Here is a 6,814-nt window from a genome sequence, read left to right as displayed (position 1 = left end):
AGCAAGAAATTTCCTTGAGCTTTGAGCAGGTGTCACTCAGAAATTTCTTGCCACATTTTCCTCTTCACTGGAAATCCCCAATGGAGTAGGGGAGCTACTGGTGATTCTCTTTATCTTTGATTCTTAGAGATAGATGGGGATCTGGGATATCTGTACCTCCCATGGGCAGGTCACTAAATAGAAAAGTCATCTAAGTCACTAAGGAGATTTGTGACCTTGATCATATTGCTAAACTTTTCTGAGCTCCAGCTTCTTCATGTGTAAAGTATAAATAATAGTGAAGTATTTTTACTGCACATGGTTTTTGTAAGGGTTGCTGAACAATGAGACAGTTATACTGTGGAATATAAGATACTTTTATTCTAATAGTACTGTTATCATTGCTAGTAATGTTACTGTTAATTGGTATATTTTGAACTCACAGTTGGAGATGCTGATGTGGATAAATAATCTAAGCACATGGAAAGCTATGTTTATGGTTTTATGAACCACCACATATCATTCCCTTAAAATCCAAGATGTGTAACTGAACATTTTATTGCAGATTGCCTCATTTTCCAATTATTTTACTTAGTTTTACTGATTCTCACCATCTAAATGATAATTTCTAGGCAAGAACTTTGTCTTATGGCACATAAATATAGTAGTAGAGGTTATTATATAGTATTTATAGTACATACAAAAGCTATAAAAATGGGAACCAGTGATTAGAAATACTCATTTTTAACCAATTTACAAGATGGAAATGTTCTCAAAAACATTGTGGAACAAATAGTACAGGAGAAGCTGGATGCATATAAATTAGAAATTAAGAAATCATAGAATCCACTCAGGCTCTTAAAAACTCCAGATCCTTTCCTTGTATTTTCTTATCGTTCCTTTCATTGCTCAAGTTTCTTTTATTGATCTTTCTCCTTTATTATTACAAAAACAATGAAGCCTTTGGCTCACTGAAGATGAAATAAACAAATAAAAAGAATAGCATAAAGAATACTGATTGTCCTATCCACTTATAGCCTCTCAGATCTTTATTTAATGCATTAAGAAAACCAGGTTGGGTGCGATGGGTTGCTCACAACTTGAATCCAGGAGGCAGAGGTTGCATGAGCTGAGATCGTGCCATTGCACTCCAGCATGGGCAACAGAGTGAAACTCTGTCTCAAAAAAAAAAAGGTAGGTTACTGCTCAACTTGCCAGAAGTGACTTACAATATTTGTGTTAAACACTATTATGATGTGGCAGAATGAGAATTTGTAATAATTCCAAAGTGCACTAAATGCAACTTTATTTTCTACAATTGTCCCCATCTTGCTCCAGCTGGCTCTGACTACAGTCCTGCTGATGGTCATCAAAGTACAGTTGAAATGGTGTTGGGGAGTGTATTTGTCTGTTTTCACACTGCTATAAAGAAATACCTGAGACTGGGTAATTTATAAAGAGGCTTAATTGACTCACAGTTCCACATGGCTGTGAAGGCCTCAGGAAACTTACTAACACAACCATGGGGGAATGCTAAGGGGAAGCAAGCACCTTCTTCACAAGATGGCAGAAGAGAGAAGAACAGGGGAAACTGCCACTTATAAAACCATCAGATCTCATGAGAGCTCCTACTCACTATCATGAGAACAGCATACGGGAAACCGCCCCCATGATCCAATCACCTACCTCCCTTGACACGTGGGGCATAGTTGGAGATGAGATTTGAGTGGGGACACAGAGCCAAACCATATCAAGGAGGAACCTTTGATTCTGCTAAAGAAGGGTAACAGCATCTCTTTCTAAATACTGTCTTCAGATAAAGAGTCAATGTAATTCAGATTTATACTCTTCATAACAGTGGTTTCTCTCCTCTTAAGGAACTTCCCCGTCCAATTCTCCCTTCCTCTGAGTCCCATGGAAAGCTTATTACAATGTGGGGAAGAGCCTGTGGTCCATGTGCCACATTCTGTGTCCTTGCTGGCCTCAATTCATTTGGTCATTGTCACAGCTACCATGTTGATAGACATTGACAAGACTGTAGATATCTAGACTATACTTTCAGGGATCATTTCTATAGTTTGTTACTAGAGAAGTTTCTCTGAATGTATAGAGCACCGAAGACAAGCATCCCCTCTCTCGCCACTCCTATTCACTCATAAGTGAGAGTTGAACAATGAGAACACATGGACACAAGGAGGGGAACATCCCATACCAGGGCCTGTCAGGGGGTAGGGGGCTGGGGAAGGGATAGCATTAGGAGAAATACCTAATGTAAATGACGAGTTGATGGGTGCAGCAAACCAACATGGCACATGTATACCTATGTAACAAACCACATGTTGTGCACACATACCCCAGAACTTACAGTATAATAATAATAAATTAAAATTAAAATAATTTACTTTTATGAAATTAAAATAATTTACTTTTATAAAAAAGTAAAATAATAGAACCCCCCCCCCAAAAAAGATTGTAGATCTCTAGTCATGACTTCATGTACAAGGCCCCTTCACTCTGTGACCTCCTTTTTCCATGGCTGCAGGCTTCTTCTAGCCTACCAGTCCTCTCAGTTTCCGTGTTCCTTTCTAATCACACACAGCCTGCAAGTACTTGTGAGTCTCCACTGCACCATGGTTCAGGCCATGGGGAATAGGGGAACTAGTTTAGGCCCATCTACAGAAACACCTCTCTCCAACATCACTTCTGAACCGAGCCCATAGGATGGCACCATGTTCAATAAGGTGCCACAAAAAACCTATGGCTTCCCTCAACTTGTTGCAATCTCTCCAGCGTGGAGAGTCTCTGACAGCCCCAAACCTGTTTGGATGTTTAACCACACTTGCCACATGCTCAACCCTAAGGACATGGAGAACTAGGAAATTCTTACCTGGCCCTCCTCTCTTTCTCAACTTCCCCCCTTTTCCCAGCACCAGGACTTTCTGTTTACTTTCCCTTTCCTTCTGTAAGCAACTTTCCTATGTAATAGCCTCTTTCTTACCAACTCCATGAGTGTCTTTGCTCCATGTAGATATCTTTTCCCTTCCTTAGCACTAAAGCCTTCATAATCTGGCCCTTATGCTAGAAGGACTACAGATGTTTTTTTGTTTTTAATTACCAAGGGGCAAATATATTAGTAATTATTTCAAGAATATCAGTTTCTAATAATAGCAGTAATTAAGTGTTAGGCTCTCTCTCTAGGGTCTGAAGCATGGCTCTACCACTCACTAACTGTCCAGCCTTAGATATGTCACTTAACTATTGTACACTTGAGTATCCTCTTATGTGGAAAAAAATAGATAACAGTGAGCTTGTTATGATGCTTAAATAAGATAAAGCAGGTGTAGCACTCAACATAGTTGCTAGTATACAATGAAGTGCCTAGCTAACATTAGAAATTAGTGGTGTTTCTTTGTCCCTTAGCTACTAAGGTAGTCATTCATTTAAATTATTAAATTTCATGTGCAAAAAAAGAGCACTAAACAAAGAAAGGATGCCCATTATTTTATTTTGTTACAAAACCACAAAATTCTGCCTCCAGCTTTTTAGATCCCCTTGCAGAAGATCATTGCTGAGATGCCTAACACTGGATGGCAATGTTGCACTGGGCAGGCTTCATTAAGACCCTGGAGAGTGGATTCTTCCTTTCTGAAAAAGGGCATAGTTAAATCAACTTAATCAAATGTTAGGAGAAAATTTAGGGTCTGTCACATACACACATGTACACAATCTCTCCCTTTTTTTTTTTTTTTTGAAATCAAATCTCACTCTGTCGCTCAGGCTGAAGTGCAGTGGCACAATCTCGGCTCATTGCAGCCTCCGCCTCCCAGGTTCAAGCAATTCTCCTGCCTCAGCCTCCCAAGTAGGTGAGACTACAGGTGCAAGCCACCATACCTGGCTAATTTTTGCATTTTTAGTAGAGGCAGGGTTTTGCTAGGTTGGCCAGGCTGATCTTGAACTCCTGACCTCACCTCAGGTGATCCACCCACCTCGGCCTCCCAAAATGCTGGGATTATAGGCATAAGCCACCGCACTTGGCCCACAATCTCTTCAAATCAACCAGAAAATATATCTAAAAAGCTATTTTCACATTTTAAATGGTCTATTTAATACTAAATGTCTTATTAACATTGAAAATGTCTTTTAATACTTCAGTAAGTGCCATTGTCAGTACGTAGTTTTCTATATACAACTGTCAAGTGTTTAGTAACAGCTGATTACTGTGGCTTAATAGTCACTTCTGAATGAATCAGAAGCACTTTGAAACCTGGTTAATGTAATTTATCTGGTTGTTCAAACACAGTTCAGCAAAACAAGCTAAAACACTTACCTGGTTTATAGTCCTACCCTCTCAATAAACGCTTGCTGAAAAACAAAATGCTATCACACAACTATACCTTGAAATAACTATAACTCTTTAGAAACTACCATTATGGAGAGATTTTGGTCATAAAATAAATTTTATTAAATTTAGTGAGATACATATAGGAATTCAAATTGTGCTGCAATATTCCTTTCTTCACTGGTTCATTCATTTAAACTACTGTTGAGAGAGATATTCAAAATAAGCCGGATTTGCAACTCCAATGACCCACACCAGAATGCAAAAATTTCCCTTTTCCTCTCAGAGCCTGTCTAAATAATACATCTGTGTTTAATTTAACTAAATATCTAAATGATACTTCTAAGATGCTTGGAATATAGTTGCTTTTATAAATATAAGGCACTACCACCCCAGATATTACCAGAGTCTTATCTATAGCGTTAACCTTCACCTTCTACGAAAAAAGAGTTTGCAGAGCAAACGTCAGACTAGTCTCTATGCAATTAAGAATGTGTGGAGCTCAAATTAGTGAGACTTCATAGCATTTAGAACCAGAGGCAGAGCTATTCCCTGGAGGGTCTCTGTCTTCAGAATTAACACTGCCTGTTTTGGTTTAGCAAAATCTACATTTGAGGAAGCGGGAACAAAATCCCATCTAACAAACAAAAGCTTTCTGAAACTTTGGACTCTTTCAAAGCTAAGTAAATGCTTTCAAAGACAGGACTTGAAAAAAAACACTTCACTGCTCCTCCCTGCCCCCACCCCACCACCCAATGCTGGGACATAGGGGTACTGTCTCCGTGCAGCCAATAAACAAAGGGAAGAATCTAACTGATACTAACTCAAATATGTCTTTTATACTTTATTTCAAATTTCCATAATCAGGGGGAATGCAGAGATTTCTTTCGGCAATGTGCTTTGGTAATACATTTATTTGGTTTGGTTTGGAGTGGGGGAAGAGTGGCTAGTGCTCCTCTCTGAAGAAATTATGAAATCTCTCTTCTACCCATTTTCTCTCATCCCTTTCCCAAATTTATAATTTTTCTTTTCCAAATAAGATTTCACTAATTTTTTACTATAGACACAAACATTAGAGCACCCAATATGCATGCCTTGCAGTGACATAAAAAAATAGCAAATAAATAACAAGGAAGGAACAGGAAAAGCAAAGGTGACAAATCGGATCTCTTGATATTTTTTTCAAAGTGATCAGCTGGGCACAAGTGTTGTTTTATGACTCCCTCCCTACTCACCTCTCCTCAACAGCTTGACTTCCCACCCCACAGCTTACCCCTCGGGTTGCAATTGGATAAAAAATTCTAAAGTTTCTTCCATTAGGAGAATGATTTGTGTATGCGTGTGTGTGCGCTAACTTAAAAAAGACCCAAGCAAATATATGTGGATAATCTTCAGATCTAGGGAAGGAATGAAATTCTTCTGGTTAAGTGAATAAGGTGAGATAAGAATGTTCATTTATTTTAATGGGTAGTATATCCACTTTTCCCTGAAAAACAGGCCCAATTCAATAAAGGAGGAAGTCATCATTAAAAAGAAGTTGAGCAGTTTTTTTGTATATTATCCTGTTTATCATAATAGATATTCTCTGCCTATCCCAAAAAATAAAATAGAAAATGCAAGCAAATAGGGCTGGGTGTGGTGGCTCACACCTGTAATCCCAGCACTTTGGGAGGCTGAGGTAGGCAGATCACAAGGTCAGGAGTTCGACACCAGCCTGGTCAATATGGTAAAACCTCATCTCTACTAAAAATGCAAAAATTAGATGGGCATGGTGGTGCGTGTCTGTAGTCCCACCTACTTGGGAGGCTGAGGCAGAAGAATCGCTTGAACCCAGGAGGCAGAGGTTGCGGTAAGCCAAGATCACACCACTGCACTCCAGTCTGGGTGACAGAGCGAGATTCTGTCTCAAAAAGAAAAGAAAGAAAAGAAAAGAGAAAAAAAGGAAAGGATAGGAAAGGAAAGAAAGGAAAGGAAATGAGAAGGAAAGAAAGGAAAGGAAAGGAAATGAGAAGAAAAGAAAGAAAACATAAGCAAATTTAGGGTGGCTGGCAAGATGGCCGAATAGGAACAGCTCCAGTCTGCGGCTCCCAGCGAGATCAATGCAGAAGGTGGGTGATTTCTGCATTTCCAACTGGGGTACCCAGCTTATCTCATTGGGACTGGTTAGACAGTGGGTGCAGCCCACGGAGGGCAAGCTGAAGCAGGGTGGGGCATCGCCTCACCCAGGAAGCACACGGGGTTGGGGAACTCCCTCCTCTAGCCAAGGGAAGCCATGAGGGACTGTGCTGTGAGGAATAGGGCATTCTGGTCCAGATACTACACTTTTCCCACGGTGTTTGCAACCCTCAAACCAGGAGATTCCTTCAGGTGCCTACACCAACAGGGCCCTGGGTTTCAAGCACAAAACTGGGCAGCCATTTAGGCAGACACCAAGTGAGCTGCAGAAGTTTTTTTCATACCCTCGTTGCACCTGGAATGCCAGGGAGAAAGAACCAT

The 6,814-nt window shown here is 40.0% G+C and overlaps 1 pseudogene; it reads left to right on the top strand.

Moving 5' to 3' along the window:
* The first annotated feature begins 2,025 nt into the window (after positions 1–2,025).
* Positions 2,026–2,105, top strand: LOC112208903 (small nucleolar RNA U3; annotated as a pseudogene).
* Positions 2,106–6,814: the final 4,709 nt, after the last annotated feature.

The sequence above is a fragment of the Pan troglodytes genome, chromosome 2 (assembly GCF_028858775.2).
Source record: "Pan troglodytes isolate AG18354 chromosome 2, NHGRI_mPanTro3-v2.0_pri, whole genome shotgun sequence".
NCBI lineage: Eukaryota > Metazoa > Chordata > Mammalia > Primates > Hominidae > Pan > Pan troglodytes.
Note: the sequence above shows the minus strand (reverse complement) of the source record. Positions and strands in the feature narration are given on the sequence as shown.